Below are 22,905 nucleotides of genomic sequence, written 5' to 3'. Positions count from 1 at the left end.
GATACTCCAAGACAACGATTTTAAAATGAAGTATGTATTCAAAAAGACAAAGTTAAAACTTCGCATGATTTTCACACATAGCATAAGTCTGAATAATGCTATGCTTAACAAAATGAACAATGATTTAAAAAGGGCACAATATTAACAGAGAATTTCTATAAAAATCAAACACCTTAATCAATTATGTTAATGCATGAGTGAGGAAAGTGTCAGCTCTGACCACATTAACTATGCGACAATAATTATTCTGACTAACTAGCTGTGCAACGTAGCAACCTTACCTCGAACTTCTTCTCTTCAAAAAACAATAACATTATTCAAAATTTATAATCTTTTTTCTTTTTAATATATACGTCTTATCCATCCTTGCTGCCCTTTATAATCATTCTTTCTTCGTCTAACAGATACAATCACAAGTGAACACAGCACTGCAGAATACGTCCATCACATACCACGCTTCAATAACAATGAATCACACTGCGCAGAAGCAGAGACTGTGCCATGACAAGACCAAAGATTGTTTAACAGTAGTGTAACTTGTTTCCTCTTTTACGTGCACATAGATAACATGCAAAAACAAAAATGACATGACCAACTTACATCCTGACTGATAATTCATATTTAAGAAAACACTATGCTGAATTTAATTGAGCATTGAGTCAATTAAGCTTTACAATAAAAGAGCAACTGCTACATTTAATTACTCAGTCTAATGTCTATCAGCGAATTATCTTCCATTCAGTTCGAAGCGAGTTTTTGCTTTGAGGAAACCAAGCTAGTTCTGGAGTTTATCAGTGTCGTTAGCCTACTCTTGTGGATATGGTCAAATTTTCGTCTAACGAAAGCGTTTGTTCGACAATCGATTTGAGTAGATTGTGATCACTTGCCTACAATATAGCTGCAAATGGCAAGTGATCATTTGTTCCATGTGCTCTTCGTGACATTGCTTGCATAGCACGTTACCAGAATACCCCTGCTCTATGTTCTGTCAAGACGTACCTCAGGATTGACAGCTATGAAGGAAGGAGACACAGAACGATAATTACAGCCCCAGGCACCATCCACCATTGCCATACGCCCCTCTGTTTCCCCCCAAAGCAACCACCCAGTTGCTATTACATCACTTCCCACTGTAAGTTCGCTGTTAAATGGCTACTTTCCTTTTTTAAAATTATATTCTTTCATTGACTTGCAAGATAGTTTTTACTGATACTCTACAAAGATGCTTCTGTAACCATTATCAAGAGTATGGGGGCTAAGCAGTTTCTGGAGCAGTCTATGAACTGTCATCCATATTCCTGTCTTGACCACTCGTTCCCTCCCCCACCACTCTAGGCCAGTTGCCTTTCATACAAATGGCAAGCTGTTAGCCTATTGACCGGAAGGACACAAACAAGGATTGATTTATGACTCTTATCCTTAGCACAATAATTTATTACCTAATTAGGATAATTTTTGACGTTTAACCGTATTGCTGGTTTAATTTTGCGGCCAGATATAGCTGCCATGACCCTCACCTTTAATGCTGACATAATTAGGATAATTTATGATCAAACATGGCAGTCCAAGTGGCTGCCATTATGACATTACAGCAGAATATTGTGGATACAGGAGCAGTCATCAATGATGTCAGTCTATAATAGTTGTTTCAATTTTCATAACATTGCAGTCACCAACCCCACCATTCACCTGCAGTGTCTAGAATTACTAGCCATCAGATGGACTCAGCACTTGTGCTTTGTACACTCTAGTCAAAGGATGATCATCTTTTTCATTAAGCATCATCAGAGATCTGCCACTACCAACAGGAAAAACTGACTTGCACAGGCGAACGTTAGTATTAGTCCTTTTCTCTCTCTCATTGTTCATTATTATTCTTTGTGTATATGTTTTCATTTTTTATTGTTTCTCCCTCAGTACAAAGACTCCATGATCCATTTGAGTAGAAATCAGTTAAGTGCATGGGTAGACTCCCTGATGCATAGTCTGATATGTCTGAGCAGGACATATAACTGTTTCCAAACTTTCAGTTTTCACTGTCTCCAGTACCTGTAACACAAGTAGAGCTGCAGCAAAGTCAATTCTATGTGCTCTGTTCGCCACTGCTTATCAGTTTACTGCCAACTGATTGAAACGTGTAAATATAAGCATAGCCCCACATAGTAACTCTAATGTAATAATAGATGTTTAGAATGTTCAGCACCATGCAAAGTTACAGTTTACATTGATGCAGTGGGAGTATACACTTAGTGTGATGGAATAGGGTCTAATGACATAAGGTTATGAACTGCCTCATCTGTCTCCAGACATCTACATCTTTAACAAGATGGTGTCCATCATTCACGTGTACAGAGCTGCAACACAAAATTCAACATATGGAGCCTCTTCACAGAGGTTTATTTACATCCCTCAAGTGTTGTGCACTTGTGTGATTATATAGAGCATTATGGATTATGACAGACGGATTGACTTGGTGGCAATAGTATGTCACAATGCTACTAGATGATTTTGTCAGCTATGTGTTTGAGCATAGTGCACATTAGGAGGAGTTTATAAGGTCATGCATTCATGCAGCATCGAAGTTGTATAGGTATTAAATCGATATGAGTGGAATTTACAGATGAAATACTTAAGTATACTGTTGCTCCTACTGGTTTGTATGCAATATAAGATAAATTTAAGATGTACAAAAGACACTTATTCACAAAATACTGCTGAGGGTGATGACTATAGAAATAATAATTGCATCAAAACTATATATATGAAATACATATGAAATAGTAATTGTAATATGTTTTGTTTTTCCACAATCCCATCATTCGTATTTCTAATGTGAGTTAAAACCTTATATAGAGGCACAGTCATTGCAGAGATTTATACAAAATAAGTATTTCCATTACTATACTAACTAATAATTACTACACATTTTTGAAAGTATTACAAGAAAGAAAAGCGTAGGCTACATAATACATTGAAAAAAAGTATTTGTTCCATTTTACACACCCCACAGTGGAGTTTAATAGGACGAGATCCATCAATTTCATGTACTCCACTCTAATTATAGTGCTCACAACAATATTCATATTTTAAGAATAAGGACATTATTCTGGAACACTTAAGGTAAATTGTCAAAGCTGTGTGAAATATTACATAAATAGGACATCAGTAGTTTAGGAAGCAAATAAAAGTTGTTGCATTCAAACAACGACAGCTCTTGTAAGTTTTTATAAATTTCATAAAGCAGTTTACTTGCTTTTTTAGATTTAAGTCCCTTGTACAAGTAATAATCATTAACACTCTCTTTCTTGTCAAATCCATAATCTTCCACTTTCTGATTCATGACATACTTGGGGATATTTTCTTCCAGAATACTCATGATGGCTGGGCTTATCAGAATTTTGTGAAAACACGAACAGCTTGCAGTTATCATTCTCTTTTATCAGTGACTTAATGTATGAGTTCCAAGTTCTGAAACATGTTACAGTATTCATAACTTGCAGTGTGCATTCTACACTATCACTTAAATTAACAACTAATACTACCGCACTGCATTTATCAATTTGCTATGAACTTTCATAACAATAATTTGCAATGGTACTTGTGGTGACAGCATGAGCAACAGTGGTGAGTTGGCTGTAGAGTTCAGTGCACATTTCTTCTGTACATGAAGCAGTCTTGGTACAGATTTACATTTTTTGTTTGTTTTAAAGTTGTATACACTTCTGAAAATGATATTTATCAACAGTACCTGAAAAACGTTTTTCCCAGATGCATAAGAACTCTCACATGTTGAAACTCATCAATGTGGGTATGATGTCAGATCATGAGTTCTAACCAGTAGTAGTTTTCGAAAATCCTTGATGTAGTGATATGAAAGTGACATTATCCTTAGATTAATGGATTCATCTACAGGATACTTCAGTGCAAATTGATGTCATGTTTAAGGGAAGTGCTCAGTCTTCCTCACTGATATTAGATGATCATCGCCTCTCTGCAGGAACTCAATTTTGTGACACATGCTCTGTATCAATACATGAAAAGCTGTACAAAGCTGCCATGCTGGATGAAGTCAGAGAACTATGTTCTTATTTAAGCATCTTCATATATGTCCGCAATCGTGGTCTAGTGGCTAGCATTGCTGCCTCTAGATCACGGGGTCCCGGGTTCGATTACCAGCCGGGTTGGGGATTTTCTCTGTCTGGGGTGTTTGTGTTGTCCTCATCATTTCATCATTGTAACCATCATTTGTGACTGTGGTTACATTGGATTGAGTAAAAAGTGGGACTGTGTAAAAGTTGAGCCTTGGTAAGGGCGCTGATGACTTCGCAGTTGAGCGCCCCGCAAACCAAACGTCATCATCATCATCTTCATATATCCATCGGTATGTAAGAGCTTATAAATAAAAAAGTGTAGAAGCCACATCTAAAAGTTTTTCCCTATAAAAACCCTTTGTATGCTATTGTAAAGATACACCCATCATCATTGCCGAGTCGACACAACACAACCATCACAAAGGGTTTGTAGTGATCGCCTGGTCCCGCAATGCTACCAAAACGAAGAAGAAGTACAAACAGAAGTAGAATTGACAAAAAAATGATTCAAATGGCTCTGAGCACTATGGGACTTAACATTGGAGGTCATCAGTCTCCTATAACTTAGAACTACTTAAACCTAACTAACCTAAGTTCACCACACACATTCATGCCCGAGGCAGGATTCGAACCTGCGACAGTAGCGGCCACGCGGTGCCAGACTGAAGCGCCTAGAACCGCTCGACCACAGCGTCCGGCTGTAGAATGGAAAATTGATAACTGATGGTCAATCAGATTGTGGCAAGATCAGTGTTGTTATGTCATTGTTAACACGCCTAAATGGGATTCACTATGAGCAGGTGTATGTATTTTCATAAACATTGTTTTAGCCCAAATACTAGCTGTTACAGGAGATTTAGCTCTGGCATTGATGGTGTAACATACACGGAATTCAGCAAAATGGTGACATCGTACCATCTGAAAGAGTAAAGTCAAAGATAAACACCATCTGAACAGGCCTTGAAGGCCCAACAGTACCGAAACGCCGACGTGTCATTCTCAGCCCTTAGGTGTCAGTGGATGTGGATACAGCACACCACTCTCCCGGCTGTTGTCAGTTTTCGTGACTGGAGTGAAGCCGAACACTACGTTTATATTCGACAAGGATGCTGTGTAAAACCAGAATCAGATACGGAATTGTTACTGGTTGAGTCATCATATGGGATTTGACATGTTTTGAGTCAGAGATATTCTAGGACGTCGAAGCAGTTGGTAAGCAGTAACGCAGATCTTGTTACTTCTTTTCTGGTATCCTGGGTCGGTGAGTTCCTGGTGAGTCTGAAAGTCTGCCAGAAGGCATGGGCCTCAACGCTATCTGCTAGACGGCAGTGCTATTGCTACGTCAGCACTGACTACAGAGACACACCCATCCTGCCGGCCTATTAGCACTCACAGCTGGGCTATAAAGCCAGCAGCGCAGCCACTCAGTCAGTGAGTTGTGATTTCACTGTGATATTGTACTGATATCGTTGCAGATCGTTATCTTTGTTGTAAACCCTACGCCAAGAGTTTTCGATCTTAGTTTCCTAACTGGACCTGTTACTCCTCCGTTCTGACTGAGTTATTTGTCCAACTGCTTACTTCCTAGTGACTCACTGGTCTGACGACCTCAGCCAGTCGACAAATCTCGACAGATTCTGGAATCATTTCTAGTCTTGCCAGATTCTGGTCTCTATAATTGGCGACGAGGTAAAATGTTAGCGGTGTCCCATGGACACAAAGCTTGTACAACTCGTGGAACGTAAACAGCAACAACCGCCCCTGCAGCAGCAGTTGCAGCAGTTTCAGCAACAGTAACAGCAGTTTCAACAGCAGTTCCAACTAAAATTTGAGCAGCAGCAGCAACAGATTCAGCGTTTAATGAATCAGCTGCAGGTTCATGGTTCCTAAGTAATCCAGGCTGGAGTCAGTTCTCAGGCTGAGAGCCCTCCACCCTCATTTCCGCTATTTAACGACACCAGAAATGGCTATGACACGTATTTACGACTGAAACAGCACTTCGTCGCTTTTCTGGTTTCTGATGACGCTATCCAGTGGTCGCTCTTCCTTTCTCGGGCTTCTCCAGAGAGCAATTTGCTCCACTCTCGAATCCTTTTCAAAAATGGTTCAAATGGCTCTGAGCACTATGGGACTCAACTGCTGAGGTCATTAGTCCCCTAGAACTTAGAACTAGTTACACCTAACTAACCTAAGGACATCACAAACATCCATGCCCTAGGCAGGATTCGAACCTGCGACCGTAGCGGTCTTGCGGTTCCAGACTGCAGCGCCTTTAACCGCACGGCCACTTCGGCCGGCTCGAATCCTGTTGCGCTCGCTCTCGAGGAGATGTGTTCATTGATATCATATTATTATTCAGAATGACTCCACGTCTTCGCATGTCACTTCAAGTTCACCAATACCACAGCAACCTGGTCAGACGTACAGCCCATGGGTGACGGATTTGCAAGGGTTGAGTTGACCTTGTGATTTCGTTTGTATGAACATGGCTTGCAAAACGTCTTACGCAGATTCCCTCATCTGCAACATAGTGATCCAATTGGCTCCTGATCCGGAAACACACATTGCAGCTCACAAACATGATAACCCTTTATTGGACGATATTTTGAATATCGTGTACTCTTTCGAGATCGAATAGGCAGGAAATGAATACCTCATGACACAATCGCAAGTGGCGACGGTTCAACCACTGTGTCGTAGATGGAATTCTCTTAAGTCGTCTTCCCAGTGCTGTCGTTATTCACAGATTTCGGAGGTGTTAGTGGACTCTAAACAGCTAGTCATGCCCATCGGCATAACCATGGATATTACCCATCATGTACTGACTTCTTCATGGTGCACCCAAGCGCGAACTGCCTGGAGTGCTGGATGTACTTCACCGACTGTGGAGAAGATGGGCAGTTCTGACGTGCTTACCAGACTGCTGGGGCAGATAGATCCGACTCCTCACATGTATCATGGGACAGAGCATGAATGTCAAGCAATTGCTTCTCAGAGCGATTCTTCCACCACTATGTTGTCTATCAACCTCGCGATTGCAGACTCGGATGTCATTTCTATATGGTTACAGGATTTTTTTTTCGGGGGGGGGGGGGGGTTCCTCTGTTGTGGTCCCGCTCTCCTGTACACTGGTTACATATGGTGACAGTTCAATTCTCCTGTGGGGTCAATTAGCGATCCATACTGCATATAAAACTCATACGTGGCTGATACCTCTGTTGTCAACAGTTGCTCAGATGGAAAAATTTTCAGATTAAATGTCTTCTTTCTGTTAGGACTCTCCATCGCTGATGAGGTTCAGGTCGTCTCAGGATGGTTCCAATCCAGGAGCTCGACGACTTCTGTGTCACTTTCGTGCCTCTGTTCACACCTGGTCTGGGGTTCACCATGGATTTCCGGTCCCATACCTCCTTGTGTCCAGACATGGTATCCCACTTCTGCTGGCCACATCCTCTTCCTGTCTCCTTGGTGACGGCCATCTGGCAGGAACTCTATCGCCTCCGTGAAACTGAGGTGATTGAACTTGTTAAAACCACCAGTTGGTGGTCATGAAGAATCCCAATGGCTGTCTCGAGCTATGGGGAGATTTTAAGCTGACATGCTCCGATGCAATTGGTAACTTACACCATGCCTTACCAACTGCTTCGAATTCCTAGAATATGTTTGACTCAAGTGAAAGACGTCAATCCCCGTATGATCACTGAAACAGAAATACTTCCGTATTTTATCCTGGTTTTCCACAGAAAAATTGTCAAATATAAAAATTGGTGTTTGGCTTTAATTTTTCAAATAGTGAGATATCACCATTTTACTGAATGACATGTATGTTACACAATTAATGCCAGTGATGAATCTCCTGTAATACATTATATTTGTGATAAAGCGATGTTTTTTAAAAAATGTATAAGCCTGATCCTCCCCAGTCTTTCACCCCCTGGCCAACCCCATGTCGCCACTGGCACCGCATTCACCTCGAAATTGCTAGCATGTTTCTGGGCTCTATGTAGCTGATTGTCGTGTACACTTATTGTACTAATATGTGATCAACATGGCAGCCACCATCACAGACGCCACCATCATGGACTCGTTCAGATTGTAGCCATCAAAGCGCTCCCCCACACTATCACGTCAGACAATGTGCCTCAATTTACAACGACGAGCAGTTCTACATCTTCAGTGGCATCAGTCAATTGTTTGGTCCACCATATCATCCATCCTCCAAAGACAAAGTGGAGCTTGTGCTCCAAAAGGCTCTACCACCACCACCGCTGCACTCACCATGTTTCTAAGCACAAGATCATCCGTATCCATGACCATAGTCCAGAGGGACTCCTCTATGGACGGCAGCCGTGTATTCTCCTCCATACACTGAACAGTACCTCCCAGATTCAGCTGTATGGGCAGCTCATACATGGTGAAACCCTCATGGATGCCAGTTACGGCGGTACCACCCACGACGATCATTATGCGACAGTTGAAACTCCGTGGGGCTTGGAGTGCTGCCATTTCAATCAGTTATGTCTGCATCTACTGTTGGTGGCTTGAAATGCTCCCCTTGCCAATCCACCGTCTCCAACGCTAGAACTTGCGCCATAGAGCACGTATGGTGTGTCCCATGGATGTGGGCATGAAGGTGCAGGCCTCACTGCAGCCTCTGCCCCCTTAGCCATCGACGCCCACACAGCATTGCTTTGCAGACCCCCAGGGTCTTCCCTCCAGCTGGTGGGCTTCAGTGCCTGGACTGCTACTTTGCCAACAGCTCTGCTTCTCAAGCATCATCCTGGGTACTTCCTACCCTATGTGTCCATTTCATGGGGGAGGGATCTAGTGTTCTGACGTGGTAAGTTTCAAGGCTCGTTATAAGACGTGGACCACGATGGCAGCCACTAGATGGCACTGCTATAATCTCTGAGAGCCTATGTCGCTGCAACAGTGGTGTCTAGAGAGACTCACCCAACGTACCAACCTATAAGGGTTCACAGATGCCTTGTAAAGCCAGCAGCGCAGCCTCTCAACCATTCAGTCGTGATTTCACAGCACTATTATATTGATCCCGCTACACATAGTTGTTTTGGTACTGAATTGCTACATCTACGATTTTCGATCTTGCTTTACTCGCTGGACTTGTTATTCCGCTTCTTTGTTTGTCTTTCTTTGGTATCTGACCAACTGCTTACTTTCTGATGACTCACTGATCGTGACCAGTCGGCTAGTCTCCTCGATTTCTCGATTTTTTTCCGATCTTGTCAGTTTCCGGTAACTATAGCTTTCAAAAAAGACAATATGATGTAAAACATTTTTGTCAAGCACATTCAGGAACTGAAGTGTTAAGAAAGTTTCCTATCTTTCCGAATTCAGTGAGCTTAAAGCTAGTTACAGAACTATATTATTATTGTTTAATACGAAACATTATACAGTCAGCTCAGTCACTCTCCCCCTCAATTTAGTTTATTTCTCTTGAAGTCAATGACAGAGTTCAACGTATGTGGCTGCTAGTGCAGCTGCCTTACGTTGTACGTATCATTTGAATACCTAGTGGCTTGTGTATTACGTGCACTTGGTTTGGAACCAATTATATAATCTGACTGTACATGCTACTTGTCATTTTCATTTTCCTAACTCAAATACTAAATATTCAAGTACATACTGGCACATTCATTGTCAACGGCGATTTTCAGATCATATCTTACAAGGTGCCGCCTTTGTCTCAACCAACCGTTGCATGTGATACCATCTGAAAAGTGTCTAGTATGCCAGATAGCTTCTCCTATTTAAAACAATACGTACCCCACTCCCACTCTAAGTAGAACTGCAACCATTTATTCTTATTTCATATTCAAGTATAATGTTTACATGGCCCTCGATCCCCACTGCACAACTGTTTACTGTTATAGATGGTAATTTTGATAGTCTTTATGAGTGAATTTCGTGTTCTTTCATTTTATAGTATTCACAATATGCCTATCATTTATTATCTTGCGTGATTTATATCAACGTAAGTTGTTCATTTAACTTGGTGTCCATTACTGTAGTCAGCAAGTGTTCTTTAAATGATTTCTTTGTCATGGTTGTTTATAACAAGGCATAGTCTCGCTAGCTCAAGGATTGATGGTTCTACTTACACAAGTCGTTAATTTACAAAAAAGAGCAGCCACCTTCATACCGCTTACAGTATGCTGCGGCTCTAAGCAGTTGGTGTTACATGTGATCATTCGTTTTGCGCTGTGATTTGTTTTTCGTGTCTTACAGTTGGGAGAGTTATTATTTTATCTGTAGTTATTGTTTCTTATTATGTGTTGTATGAAACACTGTCAGAGCAAGTACGTGAAATGTTACTCATGCGAAAGTTTCGCGTGACCTTCTGAATGAGAAGTTTACCTTACAATGGCAGTCGAGTGAAATGGTGTGTGTGTTAAAAGACTACTTTGAGATAAAAATTAACTATGAAGGTGATCAAGCTCTGTATACACACAAATACTGTCGTGAAAACTGGCGAAACAAATGATTGAGAATGAAAACGAAGCTAGAGGATTAATTATCAAAGCAGAAAACACGTTGTATTGCTAAGCGGATTACAAACAGATTTATTTTATGGGGTTGCTATATATAATCATGTTTCGCACTATTTGCAATATAAGTGCTTTAATACTCAGGTACTCTATTTTGCATTGTTATTCTTTTTTCTTCAAAATCGATATCCATATTTAACATAAGCTTTGCCACGTCGATTAGCACGCATATATTTATTTTTGTTGTGTTACAAATACGTATGCTGATCAGAAAAATTAGTAACAGATTAATTCTAAACCTAGCGATCTGTTACTCGTGATGAAATCATAAGGGCGATTGGTTAGCTCCCGACGCGGGAGTATAGCATTACGTTCCACATTTAACACGAATTATCTCACATTAAAATTATTTGACAGAGTTTCGGTTTGGCGCAGATGAACATATAATGATTCTTAAACTTCCGTCCGCATAATGTATTCACCTAAATTCAATAATAAACAAAGTTTCTCGTACATGGAAAATTTGGTAACCTCACGAAATGTATTTTCGTAAAATCTGTGTATAAAAATTTCTGTTGCAAATTAAAATAAAAACATAGTGCAACTCTTCCGAAACATAATGATGCCAGCTCCATCTTCCGTCTTCGTACATTCACTATTTTTTAAGTCTGAGTGAACAGAATGAAATGTAAGATTATGCGGGTGTTCCGTTAAGGTTTTAGTCACCTTACTCCACGTGTCTACGTGCTTTTGTATAAATATGAAAGCTACACAGTTTTGAAAAGATAGGATCCGCAATCTCTGCGTAGGCCAGCACTATGCAGCATACTGATCTCTCAGACTTTGAACTTACAAATGCTCCTTCCATTACCTGATAACCTGACTGAGTTGATACTAGTGAACGCGTAGTCAAGTTTCGAAAACTTATTGATGCTCTTCCGCGCAAGCAAGCTTGTAATTATTTGTTGTGTGATCTTAACTCTGCGCTCACAACTATCAGTTTGTGAACTATTTTGCCGAAATTACTCGTATTCTAGAGAAATTCACCGTGAGTCGTCTGAAGATATTTGAGCAAAACCCCTATACATATAATATTTTAAATTCCGCATGCGCAGAGGCAGATAATATTTACAAAACTACTGTGTCGGGGCATGGTCGCCCTGTGACACTCAACGAGCTACAGCTAATCAAAGTAACCGTATTCTTCCCACGACGTCTTATAATAAGTTTCTGAGTGCACGGTGATATGCCCGTGGTCGATGTGTCGCAGGGGTAAATCATAGAATTCTCAGTTGAATCGAAAGAACATCGGAATGTATGTAGGTAAATAAGCTGGCTTACTAATTATCTGGAACGTAGGAAAAATGACCCATCTCAATACTTGAGTCAAGTATTGAGATCAAAAGTATCCGGACAACCCCCCCAGAACATACGTTTTTCATATTAGGTGCATTGTGCTGCCACCTACTGCCACTTACTCCATATCAGCGACCTCAGTAGTCATTAGACATCGTGAGAGAGCGGAACTCACGGACTTCAAACGTGGTCAGATGATTGGGTCTCACTTGTGTCATACGACTGTACGCGAGATTTCCACACTCCTAAACATCTCTAGGTCCAATGTTTCCGTTGTGATAGTGAAGTGGAAACGTGAAGCGACACATACAGCACAAGAGCGTACAGGCCGACCTCGTCTGTTGACTGACAGAGACCACCTACAGTTGAAGAGGGTCGTAATGTGTAATAGGCAAACGTCGATCCAGACCATCACGCAGGAATTCCAAACTGCATTAGGATCCACTGTAAGTACTACGACAGTTAGGTGGGAGGTGAGAAAACTTTGATTTCATGGTCGAACGGCTGCTCATAAGCCACACGTCACGCCGGTAAATGACAAACGACGCCTCGCTTGATGTAAGGGGCGTAAACATTGGAAGATTGAACAATGGAAAAACGTTGTGTGGAGTGACGAATCACGGCAGACAGTGTGGCGATCCGATGGCAGGGTGTGGATATGGCGAATGCCCGGTGAACCTCACCTGCCAGCGAGTGTAATGCCAACAGTAAAATTCGGAGGCGATGATGTTATGGTGTGGTCGTGTTTTTCTTGGAGAGGGCTTGCACTCCTTGTTGTTTCGCGTGGCACTATTATAGCACAGGCCTACACTGATGTTTTAAGCACCTTCTTGCTTCCAACTATTGAAGAGCAATCTGGGGATGACGACTGCATCTTTCAACACGATCGAGCACCGGTTCATAATGCACGGCCTGTGGCACTGTGGTTACACGACAATAACGGACCTGAATCCTATAGATCACCTTTGGGCTGTTTTGGAACGCCGACTTCGTGCCAGGCATCACCGACCGACATCGATGCCTCTCCTCAGTGCAGCACCCTGCGAAGAATGGGCTGCCATTCTCCAAGAACCCTTACAGCAGCTGATTGAACATATGCATGAGAGAACGGAAGCTGTCATCAAAGCATTACCGATGGAGGGCGCCACGAACCTGTAAGTCATTTTCAGCCAGGTGTCCGGATACGTTTGATCACATGGTGTGTATATTACCAGAGTGAGAAAATGCAGCGTGATTCATGTTCAGTCATACGACTGAAGACGAATCACGCTGCATTTTCTTGTTGCCACTGATGCGACTGTCTTTTCCTTGTCCAACAGAGAACCATTACCTCTTTCTTCTTACTATCTTAGCGCAAATAGACATTCTGAGATACTTGGCTGTAGCAGAAATCTAAGGATTACAACATGGTGTCACAAATGTGGTATAAAAAGTTTATTTACATTTGACTATTGCTGATTTCAATAATCGTACACCACATTCATGGCGCACGCGCAACCCAGTTATATTTAGAAAAGTACCTGATAAATATTCAACAAATGCTTCGCTCAGCAACATGAACAACGTTAGTTTTCGCCAAATTATGTGTTAACGAACTTTAAGACAATCTCACATATTTTTCCATAAATTACAATTCTTTTCTACAGATTTACTAAATTATAAATAAAAGGTTGTTTAATTTTCGTAGAAGACCTAGAAATTGATGACCACAAAGTGAGGTCCCCACATGAACGCTTCTAACAGACTTCTGACGATGGATTTTTAAACAAATATGAATCCGGTAATGTTTAAATATAAATAAACTTTTTATGCGATAACTGTGGCTGGTTACTGCCCCAGTATGACTTTAACATACTAGAAATTTGTTGTAAGAAGTGTATATTCATCTTTCAGGAATCTGACCGATACGCAGATGCTATTACAGATAATTTATTCGCCTAAATGTTCAAGAAATTGAGATCACATTTTACAGGCCAGGAACGGACGCGCGACGTGGAAAATATTAGCACAACGTCGCTGACCTTTAGGGAATTAACGGATCACAGCTAGTTGGGTGTCAGTAATGCATAAAATTCGCAGAAATAAAAGAAGGACCCTTATTTTTGTTCAGAGACTCTTTAAAAAGACATCGATCTTTCCGTTCTACTTGTCGTTAAGGCAATGTGGGCAATAGAATTAATGTAAGCATGCTCTGCATTGTAACAGAACGTAATTAAAAAGAATACACAGCCGTCAAAGATCTGAGATGACGTATAATCTCTGTGTACTATTTTCTTTATGTTTTTGTTTTGAAACAATTGATAAGTCTAGCTCAGTTCTTCTTGTATCACTTATTTATCTACTTCTTGGTGCCTTTTATGTCTGCACGGAAAGCAGAATGTGATGTAGTTGTAAAATTTAGATCAATTATATACGATTCAAAGCTGTATTTTATTTAATATCACTAACATTGGCTGTGCTAATATAGTTTTAAATGTTTTTACAGCCTATAATGGTGAGCGCCTAATGAAGTTAGATGTTACTAATATGGTAGCGCTACTGATCGCTCGCCATTGTTACTGTTTCAAATGCATATTGCATAGCTACTAAAAGAACCTGTGTATATTGAAAGTTCATTTAAACAAGTCCGATCCTTTCAAGAGAAGCACTGCTATGCAAAGCAGACAATATCGTTGAAACATTCGTATTTCTTAGCTAGTCACGTAGCATTCTGTTAGTAAACGACCAACTGTCACTGACTGTACCGATTTTACCGTCGCTCACGTCATTAAGACAACCCCACCCGTCTGAATTCCTGATCAGTTACGTAACAGAGAAGAACTGAGCTTATGCACTAAGGTAGACTAATTCATCCTTTTCTTTGGCGAATAATTGTTATTTGTGTTATGCCACTAGCATAACACAACCGACTACCACAACACAAATGGCAATTAATTATTCACCAAAGAGAGGGATGAATTATTCCACTTCAGCGCATAAGCTCAATTTTTCTCTGCTATGTATCTGTTTAGGAATTCAGACGGGTAGTAGTGGGTATTATCCACATTCATCTAGGCTTATGACACGCTGGATAAAGACAGCAGATGTAAACGTAAGTACTATTCCACGATGGCTGGTGCAGTCAAACGTTTGAGCTGGAGTTGGGCAACTCACCAGTTTTAAATCTGTTAGCAGGCGCTTGCTGTCTGCACATCCTGCCGAATATTTAACGCAGGAGCTGAGTCCTCCGTCCTTAATTTCTTACCCAGCGGGGTGGCGCAGTGGTTAGACACTGGACTCGCATTCGGGAGGACGACGGTTCAATCCCGCGTCCGGCCATCCTGATTTAGGTTTTCCGTGATTTCCCTAAATCGCTCCAGGCAAATGCCGGGATGGTTCCTCTGAAAGGGTACGGCCGACTTCCTTCCCCATCCTTCCCTAATCCGATGAGACCGATGACCACGCTGTCTGGTCTCCTTCCCCAAAACCAACCAACCAACCTTAATTTCTTTCCCCCTCCATATGGCCATTTAAACCAGTTTTTATAACTCCCTTCACGCAATCTCACTAGAATGAGGAGCTATAAAAGCTTAATATCACCTCGAAAAAGAAAAGTTGTGTAATTAATTTTTTATGTATGAACGCATTGAAATCCCAGCGCCACAGTACAGCAGCACGCCGCTAGATAAAACAAACCAAAATGACGCAATCCATTGATACAGTGGGGTGTCGTGTGATAATTCGAAAACGCATGCGCAGTGTACATATTTGAATACAGTCCTGTTTCATTCCTTTCCAAATGTGTGCCTCCGTTTCTTATCCTTCGACTCTCAGAACTGTAGACTGTTTGCTACACAAGTTGTTGATAATTCGTTCTTCCATCCCTGATAACTTCAGAATTCCGGAACGTATAATCCCATAAATTTTCAAGTGCAGTGAATATGGCCTTGCTTTACTTTAAGTTTTCTTCTTACGTAAGTAGTGGAGCCGATACTGCTGTGAGTACTCCCACATTTCCCCGGAACTCAAACTGATCTTTGCAATCAAAATGTTCGTAGTATGTAAATGGACTGTAAAAGCAAGAACTGCTATTAGTACACCATACGTAAAAATCCCTACACAGAGATTTCTCTACTAACAAAGTTGGTATCTATCAGCTAAATTGGAGTCATGAAAGTCTGTAGCCATTGGTAAAACATAGAAATTTTCAAGGTAGACACTCTGAACAGTTCAGAGCGTTGGAGAGAGGTCTACATATCATTCTTTTGCAGATAAATTCACAGAACAAAATCAGTGGTCAAATAATACTCAATCTTACCTGGAGGTCTGCAGATTACGAATTGGTCTTTACCAAAATCTGACAGTAGTGCCAAAGTCGCTGTAACGTACACAAGACCGAGCATCCAGAATTACTGTGACTTTAGACAAAAACAACAACTGGAGTAACTGAGTACAGTAGATGTAGGACTACTCTTTTTGAGTTAGTTGCCTATTGTCCTTGTTGTTCATCAGTACTTCTGTTGCAAACTACCATAACAATTTGACAATACGATGATAAAATCTGCGGTGACTGTGCTGTCGTACATTGTCGACACCACGCTTGGCAGTCAACATACAGAGGTTGCAGTAACACATGTGACTGCCCTGCCAGTCCGCAACCGGCTCGAAGACAGATCCTCTGCAGCACGCGCGCCTGGCGTCACCACCGACCTGACTTACGAAGACGTCCCACCAACGCCAGCCCAGTCGGACAGTGGAGCTCACTCGGTGTATTCCAAGCCTACAAGCTAGCCTCGCCTCTCTGTTGTTGTTGTTCACAACGAACTTGCTTTTGTCAAGGAACTGTTGGAATACAACTGGACTTGCTGAACTAAAGTTAAGCAAACCAGAATTAAGAACATATTACTTGTGTTCTCACTGTTTTGTTCTCTGTTTCAGCACCCGTGTATTTCCCGTATCCACCCCTGGTCTGACCCAATAGTGATTATATTGTCTTAATATTGTGTAAAAACAACAATACAAGAAAGCAAAATATGGCAGTGTGTAGGGTATTTCGCCACATTTGGATGTCCCACCACTGGAAGAAAGTGTCTGTAGTATGAAACTTCCTGGCAGATTAAAACTATGTGCTGGACCGAGACTCGAACTCAGGACCGTTGCCTTTCGCAAGCAAGTGCTCTACCGACTGAGCTACCCAGGCACGACTCACGACCCGTCCTCACAGCTTCAATTCTGCCAGTACCTCGTCTCCTACCTTTCAAACTTCACAGAAACTCTTCACCAAACCTTGCACACTCCGCTGCAGAGTGAAAATCACATACTGTTTGTAGTATGTTGCGGTGGTGTGCTATGCAAGATGTTGCTAGGAGAATGCTCTGGCTGGTGTCATGTGGGGTCTCAGAGCAGCCTGGCAGGTCATTGAGAACCAACGAAGTAAACAGACAATGGAGCCACAAGCAGCGTGGAGATAGCAGCCGTGAATAGTGGGACAAAGTTCGTTCTGGCGCACTTTTGACGTAAAATTGATACGCTAAATAAATAAAATTCGAGAGGTAATTCATTTATGACCTTAACCTATTATATTAGCTGATTTATGGGGATACCGATTGCTATGACAATTGATTTATGATCCTCTTGAGACAATCTGTTCTTCTGAGAAACCTCCACCCCTTCTGTCCTCCTCCCCAGGCGTCTGGGAAAGCGACACTTTTTTGTCGCCCACTTCAGTTCTGAGCCTCTTTTCCTCTTTTCTCTCCTGGAAAATCCGTCAGCCCTCCCCTCCTCCACTTACACCCTCCCCCCTCCCCTGTCAGAAACCGGCGGGGAAAAGATTCAGTCTGTGCTCGAGAGGAAGGACCTTACGATATGAAATTGAAATCAGTGTCAATAATATATTGTTCTATTCAGTTTGTACGTTGTTTATTTGATCAGTTTGCAGGACACACAGCTCCCTCACTTAGGTAGAGCCGACCCACTTCCCTTGACGTAACAGTTGTAAGCACAGAGGAATGGAATGAAGTGCAGTATATTATCCACTGTTTTGAGTTGCCAGCATGTGTCCCAGCCATCCAGGTGCTGCCAGCTACTGCTCACATCTACACAGTGTTAAAAACGATAATAAATACCCACCATGTGTAGAAATTTCGTCTACACACCTCTTTAAAGTCACAGAACGAGTTCTTTTTTCAGACTTCGTGTGTGGAAAGATTATAACACAACCTACATGCAGCATAAGCGCTGACAATTCCGCTCACTGTGGAAACCTGGTGGCTAATGCAATCAAAGATTGCGGCAGCTGGTGGAACTACCACGAGACTGCACATGGGCAGAGTGCCTGTCCACTGCACAGCCGCACCACCTGCATGGATAGAAAATTGTTGTCAAGGGCCACAGAGAATCCATCATCGGGACCTCACATTCAGTTGCCGAGAGCCATTTGTGCCGATACTGGTCCGATTTTTTGTATGCCTACCTGCCTGAGGGACATCCATTTATTCTTGCAGATTCCCCAAACAAAACAGTAGATAAATTGTGGCTGTACACACTAGGAAGGAAGTTTGCTACAGAGGTTAAGAGATATCAAAATATCACAAAAAACTTGGTAATACTAGGTGCTACACAACCAGAGGTTAAAACTTCTGTGCTGTTAATTCAGTACACAGACTCGCCCATAAATGTGATCATGTATTTAAAGAAGAATAGTGTGCAAGTCCCCATCTGACCGCTGCTGTGCAGCGCAGTATGTGGACCCATGTAGCTGGTTTCACAGCCTACTAGTGACTTTTTCGTCAGGGCCACCGCCTGTGACGTTGTCTGATGGCTGCTTCCTGAACTAACGCTCTGGGATCATCGTATCTTGCTCTCCTGCAAACTCGGCGCCCGTGGGCTGTGAGCCCTGCCTTCAGGCCACCGTCTGTGGTATTGTCAGCTGTGGAAGCCAGGTGGCATCGCGATACCTGCTCTTTACCAGTATTGTCCCGACATGCGCACATGTTTGCTGCAGATGACCACCCTTCTGTCCTGTGTTTCCAGATATGTTTGCAGGAAACTGGGACCTGTAGCTTTGCCTAAAATGTAACAATATCTTTAGATGTCAAAGACGATGCCGACTCCTTCCAAGGAGTCAGGAAAAGTATTCAGTTACCTCCTTTGTGTGCCAGTAGCTCTCTGCCCGCTGAGAGTACCTCATACCTTTGAAACAGAGCAAAATATATCACTGTCAGAGGTGATAACGAACTACAGGTTCCTTCTAACAAGGGAACCTCCCCATTGCACCCTCCTCAGATTTAGTTATAAGTGGGCACAGTGGATAGGCCTTGAAAAACTGAACACAGATCAATCGAGGAAACAGGAAGAAGTTGTGTGGAACTATGAAAAAATAAACAAAATATAGAAACTGAGTAGTCCATGCGCAAGATAGGCAACAACAAGGATGATGTGACCTGAGGAGCACCGTGGTCTCGTGGTTAGCGTGAGCACCTGTGGAACGAGAGGTCCGCGGTTCAACTCTACCCTCGAGTGAAAAGTTTAATTTTTTGTTTTCAGATAATTATCAAAGTTCAGGCACTCACACATCAATTTCGCTCTCCAAAATTCCAGGACATGTTCAGATTTGCTTGGACATATGCAGGATTTGACGGTCTACCCAAGGAAAAATTTGAAAACGTTAAAAACATATGTTTTGACAGAGCACAGGGAAAACTGTACGACTGTGAAGCTGTTGCATTCATTTGTTGCAGTTTGTGTGACAAACTCTTATGTTTTCATCACTTTTTTGGGAGTGATTATCACATCCACAAGAAAACCGAAATCGGGCAAGGTAGAAGAATCTTTTTACCCATTCGCCAAGTGTGCAAGTTAGGTGGGTCGACAACATATTCCTGTCATGTGACGCACATGCCGTCACCAGTGTCGTATAGAATATATCAGACGTGTTTTCCTGTGGAGGAATCGGTTGACCTACGATCTAGCGATCAAATGTTTTCGGTTCCTATTGGAGAGGCACGTCTTTTCGTCTACTAATCGCACGGTTTTGCGGTGCGGTCGCAAAACACAGACACTAAACTTATTACAGTGAACAGAAACGTCAATGAACGAACGGACAGATCATAACTTTGCGAAAATAAAGAAATTAAAATTTTCACTCGAGGAAAGATCTGAACCACGGACCTCTCCATCCGCAGCTGCTCACGCTGACCACTGCACCACGGCGCTCCTGAGCTAGTAGTGTTCTTGATGTTACCTATCTTGCACATGGACTACTCAGTTTGTATATTTTGCTTTTTTTTCATAGTTCCACACAACTTCTTCCTGTTTTCTCGATTGATCTGCGTTCAGTTTTTCAAGGCCTATCTACTGTGCCAACTTATAACTAAATCTGAGGCGGGTGCGATGGGGAGGTTCCCTTGTAAGAAGGACTATGCTCTTATTCCCCTCTCAAAGTAGCCACCCAGCGAAAGTATGCAGCTACCGCCTCCACTCTGTGGGAACTCAAATTTTGGTCTGAAACACATCAATTTACCTCAGCAGCAGTCTACCTCAACCAGTTCTGAACCACTCAAAAGGAGTCGAGAGGTCTCTGCTTGTCATAGACACTGACGACACCTGTATGTTGTAAGGTTCAGCAGGTTCCTTCCTGTAGGACAAAGACAATGTGTGGTGTCCAGCATTCGTCTGCTGACCTGTACTAACTTGTTGGTCACCACTCCTACATTCCTATTGGCTAATACCAAATCAGTGAACCATGAAATAATAAATTAGCTGGAAGCTGATAGGCAGCAGCGGCATCCGCAGCAGCAGTAGCGGCATCGACATAGTAAGTGCATATTTTCTTCCTAGTGCTGCATGTATACATAATATGTTAAAGAGACATACTTTTCGTAAAAAAAAATTCAGTCTGGTGTTGTGTATACGTAACATATTCAAAGGCATATTCTTTGTTGTTGTAGATGATTTCGAGGCAGAGGAACAGGGAGGGGCAGAGCTTGTGATACATCCCCCATCGAGTTAGTGTATATTCTAAATATATCTTAGGTTTGCGTGCTTACGTTTTTATTTTATTAAATCAATATGTTGTAGGTGATTTCGACTAGCTGAATCGATGGATCTACAATGGTTTCGGCAAGAATGATGAGATGCCACTGTGGCTAGAGGAGATGAAGAGGGAGCTGTGTCACCGTAAGGAGATGTCAGAGGTGATTTCCAGTGAGTGGGGGGATATGTCATGCAGTCAGAGCAATATAGGTAATTTTTATACACACTCATGCTGCTTGTATACAATCAATGTTTATAACTATGTACTTGCAACACCAGCAGCAAAAAATGTCTAGAACATCGTACTTAATTTTTTTTTCATTGTTCTTCTTCCTCCAGTAAGGGATAAATCCCTGAAGTCGCACTATCCTCTGTGCCCTCGGTGGCCTAGATGGAACGGGCACGGTAGCTCAGCGTGTTCGGTCAGAGGGCTGTTTGCTCTCTGTAATAAAAAAACTGAGTCAAGGTATCAACGATCAACTTGAACGGATGTCTTGTGACGTCCACCCACACCAAACGCAACGAACAATGCCGACCAAAACGCAAAAAAAAGATGGATAGAACGTCTGCCATGTAAGTACGAGATTCCGGGTTCGAGTCCCGGTCGAGGCACACATTTTCAACTGTCCCCGTTGATGCATATCAACGCCTGTCGGCAGCTTAAGGTCTTGATTTAATTATCATTTCATTCTAGAGAGCTGCACGGTCACCGATGGACATGTCCGAAAGAACAGATACCATCTTCAAACTGAAGAAGATGTCTACCGTTATGAAGCTTTGTTACCTGCTCAACGGGAACAACATACGTCGTTTGTAAAAAATGATATAATTAAACCCCACTACGCTAGTTTTAAGCGTATTGAAAGCGAAAATACAATCATGAATTGACCAGTCTGATTTCTAAATATTAATTAAATAATCAACCTGCCGGATTCAGAATCTCTTGCTTTTTTGATGTGACACAGGATCTGTATGGGAATGGTGTTCGACTGGGAGCTGTGCAAACATGGGCTTATAATTAATCTATATTTTATTAAATAATAAATTACAACAGCAGAGCTCTAACGATTACCAAAGCCTTTGGTTCAACCACTTGGAACAAACAATTCAGTAATATAATAACACAAGAAACAACAATATTTCGCCTCATCAGTTATACAGTAATCTTCTCTTATAACTGGACAAAAGTAATATACCTCAGAACTTACTCTAAAAAAAGTACATGTATCACGTAGGAAACACGAGTTAATATTGCCTAATCCCATCACAACTTTGTATAAGGGCTGCAAAATAAAATGAAAACAAGTTTCTGTCCATATAACTTAACTAGGGGACACTAAAATAAAACAGAGCATGCACAATGGCAAATTATAATTACTACAATACACTATTACCGATCTCCATGGTATGCTAGACAAACTCCAGCAAGACGAAAACCACACAGGACTATAGTAGCATAGCATACACAAAAAACTGCAAACAGGCAAAAAAGAAATACAATATCTTATCACCAAACAGAATCATTGTACAATGGTATTGCCATGTTTTAAAATATACAGTAGCATACTATATGACATCATGAGCACATTCTGCAAATGAGGTCGATAACAGCTTTGGAACACTCAAATTGCTTATGGTTTCACCATGCTTCCTTAAAACACAGACTGAACCAAGACGGTATCAACTGTCCCTGTGGCACTGCCGCACGATAATCTAGTTGGCCGAATTCTGGCTTGCCCCACTGCTGCAGTGAACTACAACGGTCGGCATGAGGGATGGTCACTGTAACGCAAACGCACAAGTCATGAATATGGGGTTGCAGATGGTGTCTTTCTCCCAGCGTCCAGTAGAAATGAGAGCTCTGAGTAAAGATGAAAGTAAGGTGGGGACTCCCTTTATAGCATAGAGCATAAAGTGAAGTGAGCTTTGCGTGCCAT

Source organism: Schistocerca piceifrons, chromosome 7 (assembly GCF_021461385.2).
Source record: "Schistocerca piceifrons isolate TAMUIC-IGC-003096 chromosome 7, iqSchPice1.1, whole genome shotgun sequence".
In the NCBI taxonomy this organism is placed as follows: Eukaryota; Metazoa; Arthropoda; class Insecta; order Orthoptera; family Acrididae; genus Schistocerca; species Schistocerca piceifrons.
Note: the sequence above shows the minus strand (reverse complement) of the source record.